Source organism: Hyperolius riggenbachi, chromosome 6 (assembly GCF_040937935.1).
Source record: "Hyperolius riggenbachi isolate aHypRig1 chromosome 6, aHypRig1.pri, whole genome shotgun sequence".
Taxonomy (NCBI): domain Eukaryota; kingdom Metazoa; phylum Chordata; class Amphibia; order Anura; family Hyperoliidae; genus Hyperolius; species Hyperolius riggenbachi.
In genome coordinates, this window is record NC_090651.1 from 11,690,645 (window position 1) to 11,714,516 (window position 23,872).

The window sequence follows — 23,872 nt, forward strand, 5'->3', positions numbered from 1 at the left end:
GGAGATCAGAAGGAATAAGAGGAAAAATTTTTTTTCAAAAAGACCTTATAGTTTTTGAGAAAATCGATGTTAAAGTTTCAAAGGAAAAATGTAAACATTTAAAAACCCGCCGACTTTAACGGTTAATAGCAAAGCCTGCTTAAAGTTTAGGAACACCAAATTCCCAGGGTATATTTATATTTTTTCAAAAAGACCTTATAGTTTTTGAGAAAATCGATTTTTAAGTTTCAAGGGCGAAAATGTCTTTTAAATGCAGAAAATGTCAGTTTTTTTTGCACAGGTAACAATAGTGTATTATTTTCATAGATTCCCCCAAGTGGGAAGAGTTTTACTTACTTCGTTCTGAGTGTGGGAAATATAAAAAAAAAAACGACGTGGGGTCCCCCCTCCCAGACCTCTTTAACCCCTTGTCCCCCATGCAGGCTGGGATAGCCAGAATGCGGAGCACCGGCCGCGTGGGGCTCCGCACCCTGACTATACCAGCCCGCATGGTCCATGGATTGGGGGGTCTCAGAAGGGGAGGGGCAGCCAAGCTTTCCCCTCCCCCTCCGAGCCCTTGTCCAATCCAAGGACAAGGGGCTCTTCTCCACCTCCGATGGGCGGTGGAGGTGGAGGCCGTGATTTCCTGGGGGGGGGGGGGGGGGTTCATGGTGGAATCTGGGAGTCCCCTTTAAAAAGGGGTCCCCCAGATGCCCACCCCCCCTCCCAGGAGAAATGAGTATAGAGGTACTTGTACCCCTTACCCATTTCCTTTAAGAGTTAAAAGTAAATAAACACACAAACACTTAGAAAAAGTATTTTAATTGAACAAAAAACATAACCACGAAAAAAGTCCTTTAATATTCTTAATTAACCATTAATACTTACCTGTCCCTTTAAATAAATGATCCCTCGAAATAGCCTCGGAAATGTTCTATCAGTTACAATGTAACAAAGTTATTACAATGTAACAACTTTGTTACATTGTAACTACGCCGCACCCGACGTCACTCGCCGCTCAGCCGCCGCATACGCGTCCTGCAAGGAACCGACAGAGCTCTGAGCTATATAGCTCAGAGCTCTCTAAAGCATCTTTGTATTTTGGCTCCAAGGAGCCCCATTGGTCCTTAGCAGACCAATGGGGTTCCTTCAAATCAGAAGGAACCCCATTGGTCTGCTAAGGACCAATGGGGCTCCTTGGAGCCCAAATACAAAGATGCTTTAGAGAGCTCTGAGCTATATAGCTCAGAGCTCTGTCGGGTCCGTGCAGGACGCGTATGCGGCGGCTGAGCGGCGAGTGACGTCGGGTGCGGCGTAGTTACAATGTAACAAAGTTGTTACATTGTAATAACTTTGTTACATTGTAACTGATGGAACATTTCCGAGGATATTGCGTGGGATCATTTATTTAAAGGGACAGGTAAGTATTATTGGTTAATTAAGAATATTAAAGGACTTTTTTCGTGGTTATGTTTTTTGTTCAATTAAAATACTTTTTCTAAGTGTTTGTGTGTTTATTTACTTTTAACTCTTAAAGGAAATGGGTAAGGGGTACAAGTACCTCTATACTCATTTCTCCTGGGAGGGGGGGTGGGCATCTGGGGGACCCCTTTTTAAAGGGGACTCCCAGATTCCACCATGAACCCCCCCCCCCCAGGAAATCGCGGCCTCCACCTCCACCGCCCATCGGAGGTGGAGAAGAGCCCCTTGTCCTTGGATTGGACAAGGGCTCGGAGGGGGAGGGGAAAGCTTGGCTGCCCCTCCCCTTCCGAGACCCCCCAATCCATGGACCATGCGGGCTGGTATAGTCAGGGTGCGGAGCCCCACGCGGCCGGTGCTCCGCATTCTGGCTATCCCAGCCTGCATGGGGGACAAGGGGTTAAAGAGGTCTGGGAGGGGGGACCCCACGTCGTTTTTTTTATATTTCCCACACTCAGAACGAAGTAAGTAAAACTCTTCCCACTTGGGGGAATCTATGAAAATAATACACTATTGTTAGCTGTGCAAAAAAAACTGACATTTTCCGCATTTAAAAGACATTTTCGCCCTTGAAACTTAAAAATCGATTTTCTCAAAAACTATAAGGTCTTTTTGAAAAAAATTGTTTTCCTCTTATTCCCACTGATCCCCTTAATATACCCTGGGAATTTGGTGTTCCTAAACTTTAAGCAGGCTTTGCTATTAACCGTTAAAGTCGGCGGGTTTTTAAATGTTTACATTTTTCCTTTGAAACTTTAACATCGATTTTCTCAAAAACTATAAGGTCTTTTTGAAAAAATGTTTTCCTCTTATTCCTTCTGATCTCCTTAATATATTCTCCAAATTTGAGGCTCTTAGCATTTAAGGGGGCTTTGCTATTAACCCTTAAAGTCAGCGGCTACCTAACATTGATCCATGCGTCAACTTTTCCGCTTCGGGAGCATGGCCATACGCATTAATTTCGTAATACCCGTTGCAATGCGAAAATTACGCGAAAATTACGCTTACGCGAAATTTTGCGAAATCCTTCTTCATTACGATTATGTACTTACGGTCATAAACGTAATTACACTAATTACGCGAAATTTCGCGAAATCGTAATTACGCCATTACGCTCATCTCTAGTCGTGAATACTTGCGTGTTAGTGCGCAGACCTTAGACTAGTTCCCTGGTGTTGATGCTAAGGATTTCACACCTAGTCTAAGATATTGCTGTATTGCTATTGTTACTTGTAGACTAGTTCCCGGGTGTTCATGCCACGGATTTCACACCCAGACTAGAATATTACTACGGTATTGATCTCCTGTGTATGACTCTTAGCTATTACCTCTGACTCTGTTCCTGCCTTCTGATCCTGTACTTTCGCCTATCTGCCTACCTGTTGCTGAACCTCTGCCTGATTACCGTTTACTCTCTTGTCTCACGATTCTGTACCCATACGTATCTTCCTGTTGCTGAACCTCTGCCTGATTACCGTTTACTCTCTTGTCTCACGATTCTGTACCGCTACGTACCTCTCTATTACCGACCCTTGCCTGCCTGACCATTCTATTCACCTGTGGGCCCTTGCCACTGGTGAGGTATAGCTACGCCAGCTCCTCTGGTCTTATATTCTGCTAGGTTGGATGCAGCCTTAATTGCCTGCTCTGTAGGGTATCTGTCATTGTAGTATTGTTGTCTCTTGCCTGCATTAGATTCTGAATCACCCGCTCCTCGGAGATTCAGCCTTTTCAGTATTGTTCTTCAGCTTTCTAGAGCTTGTATGCTGGTGCACGCTTCGTGTACTGATAGTACCTCACCAGCCCCTCTGGTGAGGTTTCTTCAAACTATTAAAGTTACGATTGCACCCAAACACTTACACTTTATTAGGTGTCCAGAGGTTAGCCATACTTGTATTATTGGTGATTCTGCAGATCACTAATAATCAGGTATATATCTGTATTGTTGGTGATACTGCAGATCATCAATAATCAGATACTCTCTGTGTGCTGACACAGATCGTTACACCTAGCCACATGCAGGAGCAGGGGACCTAGCCACATGCAGAAGCAGTGACCTAGCCACATGCAGGAGCAGGGGACCTAGCCACATGACGGATCAGGGACATAGCCACATGCAGGAGCAGGGGACCTAACCACATGCAGAAGCCGGGACCTAGCCCCATGCAGGAACAGGGACATAGCCACAATCAGGAGCAGGAACCTAGCCACATGCAGGAGCAGGGACCTAGCCACATGACGGAGCAGTGACATAGCCACATACAGAAGCCGGGACCTAGCCACATGCATGAACAGGGACATAGCCACATACAGGAGCAGGAACCTTGCCACATGCAGGAGCAGTGGACATAGCAACATACAGGAGCAGGAACCTAGCCACATGCAGGAGCAGGGACCTAGCCACATGCAGGAGCAGGGACCTAGCCACATGCAGAAGCAGGGACATAGCCACATACAGGAGCAGGGACCTAGACACATGCAGGAGCAGGGGACCTAGCCACATGCAGGAGCAGGAACTTAGCCACATGCAAGAGCAGGGACCTTGCTACATGCAGGAGCAGGAACCTAGATACATGCAGGAGCAGGGACCTAACCACATGCTGGAGCAGTAACCTAGCAATATGCAGGAGCAGGAACCTAGCTCCATGCAGGAGCAGTAACTTAGCCACGTGCAGGTGCAGGGGACCTAGCCACATGCAGGAGCAGGAACTTAGCCACATGCAGGAGCAGGGGACTTAGCCACATGCAGGAAGAGGGACCTAGCCACATGCAGGAGCAGGGACCTTGCTACATGGAGGAGCAGGGGACCTAGCCACATGCAGAAGCAGGGACCTAGCCACATGCAGGAGCAGGGACCTAGCCACCTGCAGGAGCAGGGAGCTAGCCACATGCAGGAGCAGGGACCTAGCCACATGCAGGAGCAGGGAGCTAGCCACATACAGGAAGAGGGACCTAGCCACATGGAGGAGCAGGGACATAGCCACACACAGGAGCAGGGACCTAGCCACATTCAAGAGCAGAGACCTTGCTACATGCTGGAGCAGGGGACCTAGTCACATGCAGGGGCAGGGGCAGGGACCTAACCACATACAGGGGCAGGGACCTTGCTACATGCAGGAGCAGGGGACCTAGCCGCATGCAGGAGCAGTAACCTAGTCACATGCAAAAGCAGGGACATAGCCACATGCAAGAGCAGGGGCATGTGCAGATAGTATGCCCCCCCAACACAGCATGTGCAGATAGTATGCACTCAGGGCTGTCCAGTGAACAAGGGGCAGGAGTGCTTGCGACACTGATGGCGTGACGCCTAAGTGCGTGACCAAGTTAGCGACGTGGCACTCCCACGGTTCAAGTCTGGTACTGCAATGACTTGGCACACCGAGGAACCTGTAAGGTTTACAAGCAGAGAAGTTAAGTACACAGGCAGAGGTCGGCAACGGATCAGGTTCTCGGACAGGTAAGTGTTCGGCAACAGGATGGGTTCTCAGACAAGTAGGAATCGAGCGGGAAGTTGTAAAAAGCATAAGTCAGTAATGGAGCGGGTAGCCAGGGTCAACATCCAAGAGACAAATGGGCAGAGCTAAGTCCCGCACGGGAGTACACACTCACAAGCTGCAATACTACAGCACTGGAGAGTGGCAATCTCCAGACTGAAAAAAGCCTCTTGGCGCGAATGGCGTAATGCGTCATGTGCTACATGCGTACATGCAAACACGCACACAACCAGAACATGCACAAAACAGACTACTGATGCGTGTGCGCACTGCGCTATGCCAACAGCTTTCGCCACCAGCGTTCATGCCGCGCAACGCACCGTGCATGTGCACTGAACGCCAGACCCCTTTTTGTGGGACCCCGGGGAACCATGCCAGGACTTCTACCGGCACCCGTATGTACCAGCCGCCTTGCCTGGACAGGTAACTGACCTTGACAAGTGTGCAGAGGAAACAACTTACAAATCCACCAGTCCCGGGACACTCTTCAACCCAGGAGCTGCAGGCTGCTGTGCTGCATCCTCATACGGATATCAGCTGACCCACATTGGGTGACGTGACGCATCAGAAACTTTACAAGGAGGATGCCGCAAAGCAGCTGAGAGCTGCAGGAAGTGAAGAGGACTGGGACAGTCAACCGGAGATTTTGTAGGTTACAGTATTTCCGCTGGGTGCCCACAAAAACACACAACTGCTGATCCTAAATAGATGTTTTGAAATTTACATGAAACATGACATAATTATGAATTTAAAATTGTTTGTCTCTTTTTAGTTTTAAGTCATACAACCTGTTTTATTTTGCTGTTTAATTGTTTTCAATGTATACCATTTAGTAATCAATAACTGGCATTCTGGAATGACAATGATATACCATAATTCAGTGACAGAACTCTAGAATGACTATGATGAACAATGGTTCAGTGACAGAATTTCTCCTCCTTGGATTTCCGGACCTTTTCTCCATACAGATTGTTCTGTTTTATGCAATTTTTATATCGTATGTTCTAACGCTGGCAGGAAATATACTCATCATTGCCGCAACTTCACTAAGTACTGAACTCCGTACTCCAATGTACTTCTTTCTCCGGATTTTATCTTTACTGGAAATAATTTACACTTCAGTCACCATTCCAAAAATGCTTTCTAATTTTCTACACAACAGCCGTTCCATTTCCTTCGTAGCCTGTGCTGTACAGTCGTTCTTCTTCGTAGGTCTAGGAAGCACAGAATGCTCCTTACTTGCTGTTATGGCTTATGATCGATATGTAGCTGTCTGCAACCCACTCCATTACGTGACTGTTATGGACCCCCCTACCTGTGCTGTTTTAGTGGTTGCTTCGTGGATTACTGGGTTCATGAACTCTACAGTGCATACAGTTGGCATCTTCCAACTCAACTTCTGTTCCAACATTATACACCAGTTCTTTTGTGACCTCCATCCTTTGTTGAATTTGTAGCAACAGGCTAATGATTGAATTGGTCCTCTTCATTGTTGGTGGAGGCTACGGAGTTGGGTCTTTTATCCTGACACTGATATCCTATAAGCAAATTATTTCTGCCATACTGAAAATCAAGTCAAAAGAAGGGCAGCAAAAAGCCTTTTCCACCTGTGCCTCTCATGTGATCGTTGTATCCTTGTTTTATGGCACCTCCTTATTTGCATATTCTCAGCGTAATTCTATATGTATTACTGACCAAGAGAAACTAACTCCGTTGGTTTACGCTGTAATTACGCCAATGTTGAATCCACTAATTTATACACTGAGGAATAAGGATTTTAAAATGGTACTAAGTAGAACAATTCAGAAGAAGGTAGCAAAAAAATAATTTTTTCAAATAAAAAAGTAAAATTTTGACTATCAACCATAGAAAATGAAATCTTAATAACATTTATAAAAGGTTTGTGGTTTGACAATGATAGATATGGCCATCTGTGTTGAGGGCTTCTCAACAGACCAGCATCCTGAACAGGTCTACCCTAGCGGACCATTATGGGAAAGTCTAGCAGGCCCCTCTAACTTCTAGAAAGAAAGACAATTAACCAAGCAGACCCCTGGGGTCTTTCACACCCAACTAGGCCTTCGGTAGGCAAAAAAGATGGCTCCTTGAGCAAATTTTCTCCAGCATCCTCTCCAGAGCACACAACTTACTTAAAAGATACAATTGTATTTACTCTGATGAAGGAGATATATACAACAGAAAATATGAAAGCGATGGCTAAGATTTAAGAATTACCATCTTCCACTATCACGGAGGTTAAGGAGGAGGTGACAAAATTAGGCCATGAGGCTTAGAACATGACTTGATGACATTGAAGTCTTGCTTTGATCTGCAGAGAATGGTGGTACTACTCAGCTCTCGCTCTATGGAAATGCAAGGGCACCGTGAGGATCTGGACACTCAGGGCAGACACCGTAGTATTTCCTGCTTCTTCAGGTCAATATAAAAAATTATGACTTTTGGTTGTAGTGAACTGGAACGAGTGCCTCTATGGCTAAGAGAGGCTCATTTATGTTCACTGCAGCCTCCAGAGAAAACCTGTGAAACGCATTGTTCCCGTATTGTGCAAAATACGTTCTACTTATTATGATAGCTCCTATACGTTATAGGATAACCAATCTCATTTGAGGGAGCTCAACTCATGATACACACGATGAGATTTTCTGACACATGTACTGCCAGATTGCTTATTTCCAACATTTCCAATCTGATTTTTGATCATTTTTTCCAATCACTTTTCTGTTCACTTCCATGGAAAATCAATTGGAAATCACATCAGACATATTGGAAATAATCGATCTGGCAGTAGATTTGCAAGAAAATCTTGTGTGTACCAGGCATTAATTCTCCCAGAGAGTCAGTTACACAGGTCACAAGACCACTGTTAGCCACAATATAGATTTGTAAACAATTACCACTCATTAAAATAATTAGAACACTTAGACCAGAATCATTTTATGTAAAAATATATTCCATGTAGTTTTATATATAGAATATACTAAAATTACACAGAAAAGGGTTATAATCAGCATTCAAATAAAAATATCGAAATACGTTGGAAAAGCATTGGTTGTCAAAATTACATTAGCAAAAATATATCAGTACATTACAGTCCCCTCTGTTCCTCTCTCTCTTTCTGTCTCTCTCTCTCTCATTTCATTTTCTGAATGAAAGGAAACCTGAGATTGTTAATAAAAAAATATATACATACCTGGGGCTTCTTCAAACCCCCTTCAGGCTCATAGGTCCCTCATCGTCCTGCTGCGCTGCCTTGGTCCTCCACTAGGTGGGCCAGTAATCCATCCAGTTAGGAGTAACTGTGCATGCGTGATTGGCTCCTGTCATAGAGAGCATTCTGCACCTGCACAGTACTACTGCGCAGGCGTAGAACTATAACAGTGACGGGAGCGCTATGGGGGAGTGCGCGCGGTCAGACTGCCCTTGAGCCAACTGGACCAAACTGGATGGATTACTGAGCCACCTAGCATAGGATCCAAGTGGTGGAAAAGGATGGCAAGGGACTGATGATCCTGAAGGGGGCTGGAAGAAGTCTCAGGTATGTATCGTGTTTTTTCTTTTTTCTCAGGCACAGTTTAAGCAGCCTCCACTGAATATATGTTTCCACATTTATAATATGCAATGGACTTGTCCCTCCCTTAATTGCAAACATTTGCATTTATGTAACGATTGTGGAACTTTCTCCGTGATCAGCGCACAACGCGTGCGCTGACACGGCGGAAATCCTCCACAAGCGTGTAATTGCAGGCACCCAGCAAAAGGTGCTACGCACCTGTAGAGGGAAATTCCTGTTGGCAGATGGCGCTGGGGAGTGCAGAGGAACCAATCCTCTGTACCTCCACAAATGCCAGACAGGAATTGTACGAAGCGCAGAACGCAATCGCAAGAGAGGTGATTGCGAATAAGAACAAGCAAAGGCACAGCAAATAATACAATAAGGAGATACGGAAAATAACAAACGCTAGCTAACCGCGAACACCGCACTCATTCGCAACAGTGCACGCGGTTATGCGCGGTCTCCACGTGATAAGCACAATAGAGACAAGCACGCCTAACTAACCATAAACAGACAAACATGAAACAGAGGACGCGAGCGCCTGCTTAACGGTTACCTCACCGAGCCTCCAGCAAGCGTAGCAGACAAGACAGACACACGAAAACAGGGACAAGCGAGAGATAGGATCCCCAGCACTAGCGAAAAGTGGCTAGCGCGATCCAGGTACAGAGTAGCAGAACAGAAGGATCCCCAGCGCTAGCGAATAGTGGCTAGCGCGATCCCAGAAGACAGAACAGAAGGATCCCCAGCGCTAGCGAAAAGTGGCTAGCGCGATCCCAGAAGACAGAACAGAAGGATCCTCAGTGCTAGCGAAAAGTAGCTAGCGCGATCCCAGGAGACAGAACAGAAGAGATAGCTGGTAGCAACCGCTGCACCAGCTATACTCCAAGAACAGAGATCAGAACCATTTCCTGTCGACCACCGTTGGGACAGGACAATGGCAACAGACAAACAAAACAGATAAACAATCCTAACTGCACTTAGGGAAATCTGCCTAGTACAGTTTCCAGGAATTACTCTAAGCTGATCTTCAAACCAAGAGCATGGCTGACACCCCACCAGGAGTGTTACATAGGACGGATTCCTTATGAACAGCGAAGCATTGTGGGAAAGACATAGTACTTATAGTACACGCCTCCAATGAATGTGGCCAGGCATTTTGCATGACAACGTATGCAAATTCCTCTGCAAGCACAAGCTGCAAAACTGACAGAAACTCTTCTTTCCAGAGTCCTGCAGCATGTAAACCTACACAATGGTCACAAGGCTGCCTGCCTGCACAGGCAGCTGAGCAAATCATCACAATTTAGTCTTGTCCATCACCAGAACACTTTCAGTTTCTAGTAACGGACAGGCTACTTTCATTTTCATATTTTCCCTCCACATTTGTCTTAAAGTGGACCCAAAATAAAAATACAAGATTTCAGAAATAAAATCTATTTTCTAAATTATAATAATAAATAGCAGCCTTTTTTTCAGCTGCATGATGACAAATATAAAATATTTTACATTTATTGGAGAAACCCCTCCCTTCCTTTCATATTGCCGGCAAAAAATCCGGCAAACTGGTGGAGTAGGTGGCGTCCGGCAATGGAGGAATTGCTAATGGCTGCCACCTGTATAACCCTAGTTATGCAAAGAGGAGGGTGAAAAGCATGCACTGAAATGCTCATGGGCTTAAAGGAGTGTTTATTTATATTTGTACGTGTCGGAGTGGTGCAACTAAATATTATGAATTAAAAATTAAAAAAAAATTTGGTTTGGGTCCGCTTTAAATATGAGTCATACGGGAATTCTCCTGATATAGCCAAGATTCCCACACTGCCAGGGAATAGCAGAAAACTTTTTCACAGGCTATTTTCACACCGTTAAATAAATCAATTATACAGTATTTCAACAATGTTATTATGACATCTTCAAAAAAGACAAATCATAAAGCAAAAATAATAAAAGATGAAAAAGCATATTGCAGTTTTTCTAAGAGTTACATGTCTGTTTTTTTCTTCTGGAGAGGTAAGCCAACCATTGCCTCTCCTTTTTAAGAATTTTAAGTGTTTTATCTTTTCGGGCGCCTCGACCCACCAATTATCTTTGTACAGACTCTTTGGCTATTCCCACTGTGTTGTGTGTGTGGGGGTGGGGGTGGGGGGGGGGGGGTGGGGGGTGGGGGGGACTTAAGGACATTCCTGGACTGAAATAAAATACCCTGTCTTGTTTAAAATGAAATTTGTTTACATTTCTTGGCCAACATGGCATTAGTTCTCTCCCTTCTTTATGTGTTATTAGCTGAAGACCTGGCATTGTCTGGGTATGTATTTGATTTTTTGTCTCCGCCCACTTTTCTAACCTTAATACACAGTCAGTCAATGACCAAGTTTGTGAGCTTTGTGGTCCTTGGCAACAATAATGTGAGAATGGAAGTAGTTTAAATTTTCCCATTAAAATCAATCAAACAAAGCTGATTGGCTGTTTATGGCACTGCCCCCTTTTCAGAATTTGAACCCCAGTCACCCAATGATCAACTGTAGCAGGTTTGAGGCTTCTGCCATTAACAGTGTCAAAAAAATCTGAATAGCTGTTTGTGGTTCTCCACCTTTTGAACCCCAGCCACCCATTGACTAACTATACCAGGTTTGAGGCCTTTTGATAATAACAGTGTAAGAATGGGAGCAATTTAAATATTCCCCTTGAAAATCAATAGGTTAATTTTGATTGGTTGTTGTAGGCTCCACCCAATTGTCCTGAATAATTATGTCAGTCACCCAGTGACCAACTGTGCTAGGTCTGAGAACCCTGCCATTAACAGTGTAAGAATGACTGCAGTTTACATTTTCCCAGTGAAAAATGTGTTTTTTTCTCCGCCCACTTTTTGTAACCTTGACACACATTCACTAATGAGCAACTTTGTGAGATTTAGTGTTCCTGACATCAAAACTGTGTGAATGGAAGCAGTTTATCCAGCAAACAAATTTGATTGGCTGTTTGTGGCTCTGCCCCCTTTGAATTTGAACCCGTCACCCAATGATCGACTGTACCAGGTTTGGGGCCTCTGCTTTTAACAGTGTAAGAATGGCAGCAGTTTAAATATTTCCCTTGAAAATCAATAGATGAATTTTGAGTGACTATTGTAGGCTCCACCCACTTTACTGAATATTAATCTCAGTCAGCCAGTGACAAAGTGTGCCAGGTTTGAAAATCATGCAACAGTGTAAGAATGGCTGCAGTTTACATTATCCCATTTACAATAAATGGCTGAAATTTGATTGGCTGTGTTATGCTCCGCCACTTTCCTTGAATTTGTAACTATGGTCACCAAGTGACCAACTGTGCCAAGTTTAAAGACTCTAGCTTTATTACTGAGAGAATGGCTGTCTTTGACATTTTTTCTGTTGACTTTAATGGTTGAAATATGATTGGCTGTTTGTGGTTCCACCGTTGTGTTGAAGGTGGTGGTGGTTGGGGGGTGGGGGGCGCGAGGGCAGATATTAAGGGATCTGTATACCAAGTTTCGTTAACATTGGTCAAAGCATTTTCAATAGAGCCATGTCGATCCCTACCATGCACTGAGGTGGACCAAAAGTCTGAAACAGACTGTCTGCATGGGGGTTGATGTGGCTTTGTGAAATGTAAAGCTATAGGTTTAATAAACACCACCAGTTCTGGATGCAAGCCTGGCTTCAAAGGCCTAAAGAGATAATTTGCATATTCAGTAGCAGTGCATTGTGGATAACCACAGATGTTCACTTAAAGCTGAATTATCGCAAGTACCGTCTGTTTTAACAAGGCAAACCACACTTAGTGTTCACTGTCAGCTTGAGAAAAAAATTGATTACTGTTTAGTTTTGATGCCCAAAGTGACAACACTTCTGCCCTTTTCTTTTTTGTTTTTCAACACAGCTCAGTGTTAATTTTGCCTCCCTACTGCCATAGCTTACTGACCCTCCAACAGAAAACATACCTACACAAAAAAAACAACAAGCATGCAGACTAAACGCAATAAAGTCTCCTATATAACACTCTAATGTAGGTGTATCTCTGGGAAAACAAGGTCACCAGCCCAAAGTCTGCATAGAACTACAAAGAAAAGAGATTTCCCCTCATACTGAAATAATAAGAATTGAGCAAGAAGCAGCAACACTATGCGCTACAAATAACTTTATTTGTTTGGCCTAAATAAAGTTGTTTGTACCGCACGGTGTTGCTGCTTTTTTGCTCAGTTGTTATTATTTCAATATGAGGGGAATTATCTTTTATTTGTAGTCCCTCCAACAGAAAACATCACATAGACAACAAGCTTACATCACTATGTAAACTGTTCAAAGAGAAGAGGAGATTAAATTACATTCTGATCAAAGTGTCCTTATCTTATCCAAAACTGGAAGCTTGCTGTTATTTGACTGCTAAAATAAGCTTATTACTGTAGCAAAAACTAAATTCCCACAATTCCCCTGGCCCTGCACAATTCCTGCAGTTAGGCAAGTCAACCAGACCAGGTAAGAAGAAAAAAAATGGGTGACATGTAAGGACCTATTTTTAGAAAAAAAAAAAAGGGTTTATGTTTAGTTTGGGGGCACCACTATTTTTACAATCCTCTTTAAAAATGTTAATGGTTAAAGCCAATGGTTACCAAATTAAAAATAAAAAAGTCAGATACTCACCTAAGGAGAGGGAAGGAGAGGGAAGGCTCGGTCCTAATGAGCCTTCCCTCTCCAATCCCGGTGCCCTCGGTGCTGCGCTGGCTCCCCCGTTCGCGTCCGCCGCCGCATGGACTTCGAAGGTCTTCGGGAGCACTCGGGCTTCCGAAGACGGGCCGCTCCATACTACGTACGCGCGAGTGCGTCATAGAGGGCGCTCGCGCATGCATAGTATGGAGCGGCCCGTCTTTGGGAGCCCGAGTGCTCCCGAAAGCTCCCTTCGCCTGCGGAAGTGGCAGTATTTGACCAAACTGGTCGAATACTGCTACGGGGGATCCTGCGCGGGCCTGGGCACCGGGAGAGGAGAGGGAAGGCTCATTAGGACCGAGCCTTTCCTCTCCTTAGGTGAGTATCTGACTTTTTTATTTTTAATTTGGTAAACATTCACTTTAAGTATTATAATCTCAAGATTTGCCTTGATTGCCACTTTAATTTTACAGACTTTCAGATTTCATCAATATTCTTGTTAATATTATGCTAGCTTGGCCAGCAGTCTCCTGAGTGGTGATTACCTCCCTCTAAGGTATCTAAGAGGGAATAAAAGATGTTAACTGTCCTGTTCATGTCGCTGCTGAGCAGAGAGCCTGCACGGTACGTTACGCAGCAAGTCATCACTATTGTATTAAATCAGCTTAGACTATCTCCAGCTAATCAGTATATTTAACTGTTACACGTTCCCAGTCCTTGTGTGACATGATTTCTTATCAATTTTCATTTGGTTCTGTAAGATAAGCATTGTCTTACAACCTGGTTTTAGTTCAGCACTATGCACAGCACCTTCCAATGAGAAGATGACAATTATACTTGCTAACCTAAGCTTGGAGTTGATTACAATACCAGGACGGAGTCAATACATGATCTTTACATAAACCTTCATTGCCATTTACCAATCTGCAGACAAATACGTTTACTCAAACGCTTTAAATGAACATACATTTATTTGCAGGAAAAAATATTTGTTATTATTATGTGAGTCAATATTTCAAATAAAGCATTTCAATAAATGGTAATCATTTTATGTGTAAAACTAAACTATATAATTATTATGATGAATGTTATAGGAAATCAGAGCTGATAGAAATTAACAATTTTAGGCTCCCCGCACACTGCATGCGATTCCGATTTTTAATCGTTACTGCATGCTGCGTTTTTTCCTCCGTTTTTTTGTTGATTGCCTTCAGAGAAAATCGGAATTGCGAATCATAATCGTAATTGCAAAACGGATTTGCAGTGTGCAGGGAGCCTTATACATACCTGGGGCTTCCTCCAGCCCCATGCGCACGGATCGCTTCCACGGCGCCGTCCTCAGTCTTTTACCTCTTTGGTCCCATAACTTCATGAAGTCGCGGCCAGTCTGCGCAAAATAAGTGCACCCTCTACGTATCTCACCATCAGCCGCCAGAGAGATACCTAAAGGGTGCACTTCTTTTGCGTACAAATGTATACAATGAACAGAGGCGCCAAAAGTATAAAATTAGATTAAATGAGCTTAAAAACCAACTCAAATGGCAAAGATGAAGGAGGAAGTGGCGGTCTTACCTCCCTCAAGCAGACACGACAATGACTGCGATTCAGACAGTCAAACACATTTATTAGAAACTCCCCCCCAAAATTTTTTTTGCGTTTCGCAGGCTCAATCCCGCTTCATCAGGCAATACAGGGAGGAGTATCAAGCTATCTGCACAAGGATTCAAGTTAAGCACCTCTGTCCACTTCACTGTACTTCTTTTGCGCAAACTGGCTGCGTCTGACTAAAGTTATGCGACCCGGTACCGAAGAGAGAAAAGACTGAGGACAGCGGTGCGGGAGCGATCCGTGGGCATGGGGCTGGAGGAAGCCCCAGGTATGTCTAAAACTTTTAGTTTCTATCAGCTCTGGTACAATTTAATTTTTATGGTTAAGTATTACAGTCTCAAGTTTTCCCTTGATTGGTTTACATACACTTTGGTGGCACTACTATTTTTGCCATTTTTTATCTTTGAATGTTACACTCCTCTTTAAGTGCTGATGCACTTTGCCACATTTATCTATCTATATCCTCCTAATGCTGTGTCCTTGCTTTTCATCCCTACACTTAATACATTAACCTCCCTGGCGTTCTATTAAGATCGCCAGGGTGGCTGCAGGAGGGTTTTTTTTTAATAAAAAAAAATCTATTACTTGGCTGCATGAAAGCCCACTAGAGGGCGCTCCTAACGCGTACTTCTGATCGCCTCCGGCGATCAGAAGTAACAAGGAAGGCCGCGATGAGCGGCCTTCCTTGTTTCGCTTTGCGACGAGCGGAGTGACGTCATGGACGTCAGCCGACGTCCTGACGTCAGCCGCCTCCGATCCAGCCCTTAGCGCTGGCCGGAACTGATTGGTCCGGCTGCGCAGGGCTCGGGCGGCTGGGGGGACCCTCTTTAGCCGCTGCTCGCGGCGGATCGCCGCAGAGCAGCGACGATCAGGTAGCACACGCGGCTGACAAAGTGCCGGCTGCGTGTGCTCCTTTTTATTTGAAGAGAATCGACCCAGCAGGGCCTGAGCGGCACCCTCCGGCGGTAATGGACGAGCTGAGCTCATCCATACCGCTCAGGAGGTTAAGGGCCATATGCAATTCACTTTTTCACCTGACTTTTCTACCAGGAGATAATTTTTCTTCTTTGATTTAGAATAATTTTTAGCACTTTGCAATGGAAAAAGTACCAAAAAAGTAGGGGAAAAAGTGCTATCAAAATTATTTTGAGTATTTTTTTGCTTTCCAGTGGTCTAAAAGACATTTTATTGACACATTTTAAAATTTCACCTAGGTAAAAACTCACGTGAAAAAGTTAATTGCATATGGGCCTAAATGTCTACTTGTGAAGGTGTGTTCACTTGTTTTTTTTTTAGCTATCAAATGCTTCGCACACATCACAGCAGCAGAGCGGTCATAAATATATTTATTTTTTTAACTGTTGCAAAAAGAACCAAAAAACTAACTAATTTAAAATAGGCACTAAATATTTATGCTGAATAAAATAATACACGATATTTACATTTTTTTAGTAACTGTTCTAGTAACTGTTAAGAAGTTATTTATAGATTAATTTTTCAACTTTTTCTAGCTATTATTATTATTATTATTATTATTAATTTATAAAGCTATGCCACTGGTGAAAGTATAAGAGGCAATGGATAAACATAACAGTCAGGCAAGTTGCTTATTTTAAATGGAAAAAAAAAGCATCCTTGCTAATTTAGGTTGGTTAGTATCTTAAAGGGCCACTATCACAAAAAACGGTAAAATTTAAAACATATATGTATACACATACCGTACATACAAAATGTACGTACAGAGTATATATACAATATACATATCTTTTTTTTTTCTATATTGCTGTCAGTTTTGCCTGGTACACATAAAGCATTTTCCTGTCAGCTCTACGGGTTTAATTGATATTTTCCAACATGTCCAATATACTCCCAATTACGAATGGGATCGATATTGTGCAGTACTGATCTATAAACATCAATCCTGTTCTTGATCTGAAGCAGACCAGACATGCCGGAAATTATCCATTTGAACTGTTAATCTGATGGGAAATTACTTTGGGAGTATCCGACTTTACAGTAAATAATAAAAATCTGGCAGATCTGACAGGTTTTAAACTAGTCCATCTCCTCATGAGGGGATTCTCCACATTTCCATTACTCTTTACAAATGCACTCCCTGGAAAGGATCAGTACAAAGATACCAGACAGACTCCTTACTTGTTTATTCACTATTTTGCCAGTTGGACTGAACAACTGTTGTTTTGCACGAAAACCCTGATAATTCTCTAAGAGGAGTTGGAGTCCAAAAGTGCAGATCTGTCCAACTTGTATTATCTACTACAAGTGACAGTGACTATGGGAAAAAAGAGTTTATAGTGCATTTCATCCTGGAACAAATGTGCATTTTAAATGTATGCATATACATGTATGTTAAATTTTATTTTAATAAGTATTGCAGACAGAGCTATTCCTTATTTTTTACAATGTTTAAATAATAAATTTTATGTAAAAAAAATGTACATAATTAAGTATTAACCTCCCTGGCGGTCTGATTCCCAAGGGGTTTTTTTTTTTGCAAAATTTTTTTACTATCATGTAGCTAGCCTAGCGCTAGCTACATGATGCCCCCTCCCTGCGGCGTCACTCCCACCCCTCCGATCGCCGCCGGCGCGCTCAGCAGTACGAGGCTGAGAAGATCACAATGATCGCGCTGTTTCTAATAGAAGCAGCGGATCATTGCGGGAGCTTAGATCAATGAACGGGAATGGATTTTCCCATTCATTGATCTCCGGGAGAGCAGGCGGCGGCGTGCACGAGCGGCGGGAACGCGCGCACGAGCGGCGGGAGCGCGCACGAGCGGCGGGAGCACGGAAGGTACGGATTTCTCCGTCCCTGGTTTTTTAGGGGGAAAAAAGGGACGGAGAAATTCGTACCGCGGGGGGTTAAGTGGTTAATAGCTGTGTAAACATTTTCCCACTTTTCATGCTAAAAATCATAGCCAAAAGCTGTATTTTACTTTGTGTCAGTTTTAACTGGATTGGAGTGATCCAATAGCAGAGGTAAATTGTAAAGATCGGTGTAACACAGAGAGGGTCTGATTACCGGTGAACTGCAGTATCACCGAGAATACAGAATATACCCGATTATTGATGATCTGCAGTATCACCGATAATCAGATATATCTACTAACCTCTGGACACCTGAGATAACAAGTGAGTGTTAAGTGCAACAGCAATACCTTGAGTACTGTACAGAAGAATGTTCCTTCCGTTGGCCTAGACTCTCCCGGGGGAGGAGCTAGGCTGAGAGTAGGAAGGACAGAGTGTGAGTGACACCAGAGAGAGGATGTCACTAACAGGTCTGGGAACTGCCTCTAACAGTAAGGCCAGTTCTCGAGGTCGGGCAAGCCTGGTCGTTAACACACAGACAGATAAGGTATAAATTCAGGAGACAGATACGGAATCCGATGAACAGGCAGGGTTTGGCAACGGAGTATCAGAATAGCAAGGTACAGGATCAGAGTTCAGAGGAATAGTCAGGCAGGCAGAAGGTCATAACAAATAATACAATTCAATATTCCTAATGCTAAGGTGTGAGCTCCTTGATGTCAACACCTTTGGAAACTATGCTAGAACACAGAAACAGACAAGGCCTGAGTGCTACCACGTAGTGATCGCAACGCCAGACACCAGAGAAATGACCAGCACCCAGTATATATACTATAGCGCTCTCCAGCGCCACCCTTAAGTGCTGGACCAATGGAAGGTGGTAAAAATGTCAGCTGACCAGCTTGGTCAGCTGACTCTTCTCTGGCTGTCATATAAGCTCTGCCTCTCAGCGCGCGCGCGCGTCCTTCTGAACCTGTGTGGACTAGCAGTCCCAGCCACACCAGACATGTTTTGCAATGTATCCGCTGATTCGGGTGCGGGGGCCGCCGCACTGCTCTCCAAGCAAGCGGCGGCTTCCCCGCATCCAACCACAGTGTCAGTAGTATTGCTATGCGCGCAATCCGCCGCGTCCAACGCGGACTCCACCGCTCTACCCATGCGGCATGCAGCGGTTTCTTCGCGTTGTGCCGCCATGTTGGACGTGGAAACAGCCGCCTCACTCTGAGCACTTGCGGCGGCTTTTCCGCGTTTCCTCACATTACCCCCCCCCCCTCCTGAGGAGTGGACTCCGGACAACTCCTACCAGGCTTCTCAGGATGCAACGCGTGGAACTCCCTTCTTAATTTGTCAGCATGCATGCGACCTTCAGGTACCCATGATCTCTCCTCAATACTATACCCTTTCCAATGAACCAGATATTGTACTGAGTTCTGAACTATGCGTGAGTCTAAAATCTTCTCTACTTCGTACTCAGGTTGGTCATCTATCATCACAGGAGGAGGAGGGGTGGGACCCACATGGACTGCTGGCTTAAGCAGGGACACATGAAAAGATCTTACGCCATGCATACTGGCAGGAAGATCAATGGCATAAGTAACATTGTTGATCTTTCTAGTTACTGAAAACGGACCCACTAACCTGGGCCCCAATTTGGCTGAGGGCTGTTTCAAGGTCAAGTGACGTGTGGACACCCAGACTAAGTCTCCTGGTTGAAACCTCCACTCTACGGAACATCTTTTGTCAGCTTGACCTTTTTGACTTTGAAATGCCTTCTCCAAATTATTTTTCACGATCCACCACATGTCTTTAAATGACCTTTGCCAGGCCTCCAGAGCTGGAAACGGAGTGGAGGCGACTGGCAATGGGGAGAATTTAGGCAACTTCCCGGTCACTATCTGAAATGGACAAAATCCCGAGGAAGAACTTTTCAAATTATTGTGCGCAAATTCTGCGAAGGGCAAAAACTTGAACCAATCATTTTGCGCTTCAGCAACGTAACACCTCAAAAACTGTTCCAATGATTGATTGACTCTTTCAGCCTGCCCATTGGTCTGTGGGTGGTAGCCTGACGAAAATGACAGTTCCATGCCCATTTGGTGACAAAATGCCCTCCAAAATCTCGAGACAAATTGGACTCCCCGATCTGACACTATGTTTTCCGGAATGCCGTGCAATCGGAAAACGTGGATGATGAACAAATCGGCCAACTCCTGGGCCGAGGGGAGTACTTTCAAGGGCACAAAATGGGCCATTTTACTGAAGCGGTCGACTACCACTCAAATGAACGACATGCCCTCAGACCTGGGAAGCTCACCCACAAAATCCATGGACAAGTGGGTCCATGGCTCACTCGGGGTGGGCAAGGGCTGCAACGTTCCCACAGGTGCCAGCCGGGAGGGCTTACTTTTCGCACACACCGCACACTCTCTAACATACTCCTTGCAATCTGTTGCCAGAGACGGCCACCAAGCACACCTGGCAACAAGATGCTGTGTTCTGGAAGCCCCAGGGTGTCCTGCGAGCAGAGTTTGGCAACAGGATATCAGAAATAGCAAGGTACAGGATCAGAGTTCAGAGGAATAGTCAGGCAGGCAGAAGGTCATAACAAATAATACAATTCAATATTCCTAATGCTAAGGTGTGAGCTCCTTGATGTCAACACCTTTGGAAACTATGCTAGAACACAGAAACATACAAGGCCTGAGTGCTACCACGTAGTGATCGCAACGCAGACACCAGAGAAATGACCAGCACCCAGTATATATACTATAGCGCTCTCCAGCGCCACCCTTAAAGAGACTCCGTAACAAAAATTGCATCCTGTTTTTTATCATCCTACATGTTCCAAAAGCTATTCTAATGTGTTCTGGCTAACTGCAGAACTTTCTACTATGACAGTCTCTGTAATAAATCAATGTATCTTTCCCCTGTCAGACTTGTCGGCCTGTGTCTGGAAGGCTGCCAAGTTCTTCAGTGTTGTGGTTCTGCTATGAACTCACCCTTTCTGGCCCCTCTATGCACACTGCCTGTGTGTTATTTAGATAAGAGAGAAGAGAGAAGCTGCTCTAATCAGCTGGATAAATCGTCCTCTGAGCTGGCTGGGCTTTCACATACTGAGGAATTACAAACAAGGGCAAAGCTGTTTGCAGGAAGAAAAGAGCAGCCTGAAACTTCAGTGCATGGGGGAAAGAAACACACAAATGATCTCTTGAGATTCAAAAGGAAAGCTGTATACAGCCTGCTTGTGTATGGATGTATTTTCTATGTGTGGACATACTGTACATCAACCTACTTCCTGTTTTGGTGGCCATTTTGTTTGTTTACAAACAAACTTTTTACAACTGTTTTTAACCACTTTTAATGCTGCGAGGAGCGGCGAAATTGTGACAGAGGGTAATAGGAGATGTCCCCTAACGCACTGGTATGTTTACTTTTGAGCGATTTTAACAATACAGATTCTCTTTAAGTGCTGGACCAATGGAAGGTGGTAAAAATGTCAGTTGACCAGCTTGGTAAGCTGACTCTTCTCTGGCTGTCATATAAGCACTGCCTCTCAGCGTCCTTCTGAACCTGTGTGGACTAGCAGTCCCAGCCACACCAGACATGTTTTGCAATGTATCCGCTGATTCGAGATCGGGGGCCGCCGCACTGCTCTCCAAGCAAGAGGCGGCTTCCCCGCATCCAACCACAGTGTCAGTAGTATTGCTATGCGCGTAATCCGCCGCGTCCAACGCGGACTCCACCGCTCTGCCCATGCGGCATGCGGCGGTTTCTTCGCGTTGTGCCGCCATGTTGGACGCGGAAACAGCCGCCTCACTCTGAGCACTTGCGGCGGCTTTTCCGCGTTTCCTCACATAAATCTGTGTTATATGTGGCATGTGACATCAGAATTAGTGCTGGTCTCTGCATCTCTCAGAAAAGTATGAAGTATTTGTCTTTGAGAGTGAAAGAACTTAATTGTGAAAAGCCTTCCTTGGCATCAGGTTTCACACACGCAGAGAAAAGTTTACACATGTAGTAGATACAAGGTACATTTTCTTCTGCTTCGTGTGGTGGTCAGGTCTTTCAGGCACTTCAGCTACAGCCATCCATCTTGGAATTATTTTAATCACATTGACACACACACAGACTACTTACTATCTGGTTGCTAATGTAACCATGGAATATGTTTTCGCTTTACAAATCAATAATAATAATAAACACCTCTCACAACCACAAATGATCCAGCAGCTTGACATAGTGGATCAGACTACTCTGTACTAGTTGCTTGATTACATGCTTTAGCAGTTGTCTAAATCAACATACCACTGAAAGAGTGGTAAAAATTGTTATCAGGTAAACTTATGCATTCCCCCCCCCCCCCCCCCCTCCAGTATAGATCTCAGAATTAGTACAGGGTAAATCCATGTTCTTGTCGTAATGATAAACTCTCATAAAATTATTGCAGGTATTTGTCTTCAGTACATTTTGATTAAAGAGAAACTGTAACCAGGATTTGAACTTTATCCCAGTCAGTAGCTGATATCCCCTTTCTCATAAGAAATATTTACCTTTTCTCGAATAGATCATCACGGGGGGTCTGTATGGCTGATATTGCGGGAAAAGCCCCCCCCCCCCCCATAGCATGATGTCAGGACCTAGGTCCTGACAGTTTCCTGTCTGTGAACTTTGTTGCACTGTAGGAAATAACAGCTGTTTCCAGCTGCCAAGCAACCAGTATCTCCCTCTGTGTATATGTGTATCTGTTACTTCTAGAACCCAAAGTCTGGCCACTTCAGGTTCTGGCCGGTCAACACTGGAAGTGGCTGTCTCACTGTGGCCAATGTGAGAAACGTTTCGATTCCTGATGTGCCAATGTGAGAAATTAAGCCGGCACCTCCCCCGCCCACTTCCGATTCAGCTCCAGCAGCCAGGGACACGCGCATTCCACCAGAGTCGTTCATTGCGGCAGGGAAGCAGAGCGGGAATGCTGCAGACATTGCTTCTGCCAGCACCCACTCTTCAGGAACGAACTGCAGGATTCCCTGCCGCGATGAACGACTCTGGGGGAATGCGCGTGTCCCCGGTTGCCAGAGCTGAATAGGAGGTGGGCATGGGGAGGAGCCAGTGCTGAGGAGCCAGATTCATTTCTCACATTGCCACCAGGAATCTAATTCATTTCACAGATTGGCCGCAGTGAGACGGCCACTTCTAGTTTTGACCGGCCAGAACCCAAAGTGGCTAGACTTCGGGTTCTGGCCATAACATATCTATAAAAAAAACAACCCTTTAGCCTATCACAATGTTAGTAGGTGTGGTGTATGGCTAATGGCAGTTGGTGCTGTCTAGTTTTCTTCTTACCTGGATTCAGATGGCTGTCGGTGAGATACAGTCTGTGTACGCTTCTGTCCTTTTGAAAAGCCAGGGACCAGACTCTCAGGATGGCAGGGCGGTGAATATAAAAGTTGGTTTTCTTGGAAGGGATTGTTTCAATATAGGGTCACTCAGCAGAATAGGTCAGACGTGATTGAATATGTCTCTGCACTCTGCTGATTGGCCTGAGTCGTTCATAACCATAGGCAGTCTCTCGTGTACCACAAAATCAGATTTGTTGCTGCTCGAAATACAATCCTCTTGAGAGAGATAGGAGGCCCTCTCACAGGCGACATATATCAATTTGGGTGGATAATGTTTTTTTAAAATCTTGGTTTTAGAACCTCAAATTATATGTTATAGTCCTTGTTTCTGGTACAATTCTGGTACACGCTTCCTCGTCCATTAACTGCAGTCACCACCGTATTGCCAAGCAACCGTGTGATGCCTACCTCTCTTGCATAGAGCTTATGGTGGCACCTGATATGCGAACACCACTTTCCAGTCTCCACCAGGGGAGAGCTGGTAGCATCGCTGTGGGGTAAGCGCCACTGCTTCCTTCCAACCCACGGGACATCTGTATGGTCCCTCTATATTCCAAGGCTGACTGCGTCCCCTGGAGGAGTCCACCGCGCTGCCATCCTGAGAGCCTGGCCCATGGCTTTTCAAAGCGTACACAGGCTGTATCTCACCGACAGCCATCTGAATCAAGGTGAGACCTGTCTTGGACAGGGAAACATGCTTTGTACCTATTGTTTTTAGAGCGCTCTCTCTCCTTTCTCTTTTCTACACAGTGAATTTCTTAAGCTGCCTAAAACCTGGTTGCCTGATTGCACCTCAATGGGGGTTATCCAGACTCCCATTTAGAGACTTTAGTTTTCTTGTTGTCTGCCAGTA

The 23,872-nt window shown here is 44.7% G+C and overlaps 1 pseudogene; it reads left to right on the forward strand.

Moving 5' to 3' along the window:
* Window positions 1-5,854: 5,854 nt before the first annotated feature.
* On the forward strand, window positions 5,855-23,842 carry LOC137522027 (olfactory receptor 5V1-like; annotated as a pseudogene).
* Window positions 23,843-23,872: the final 30 nt, after the last annotated feature.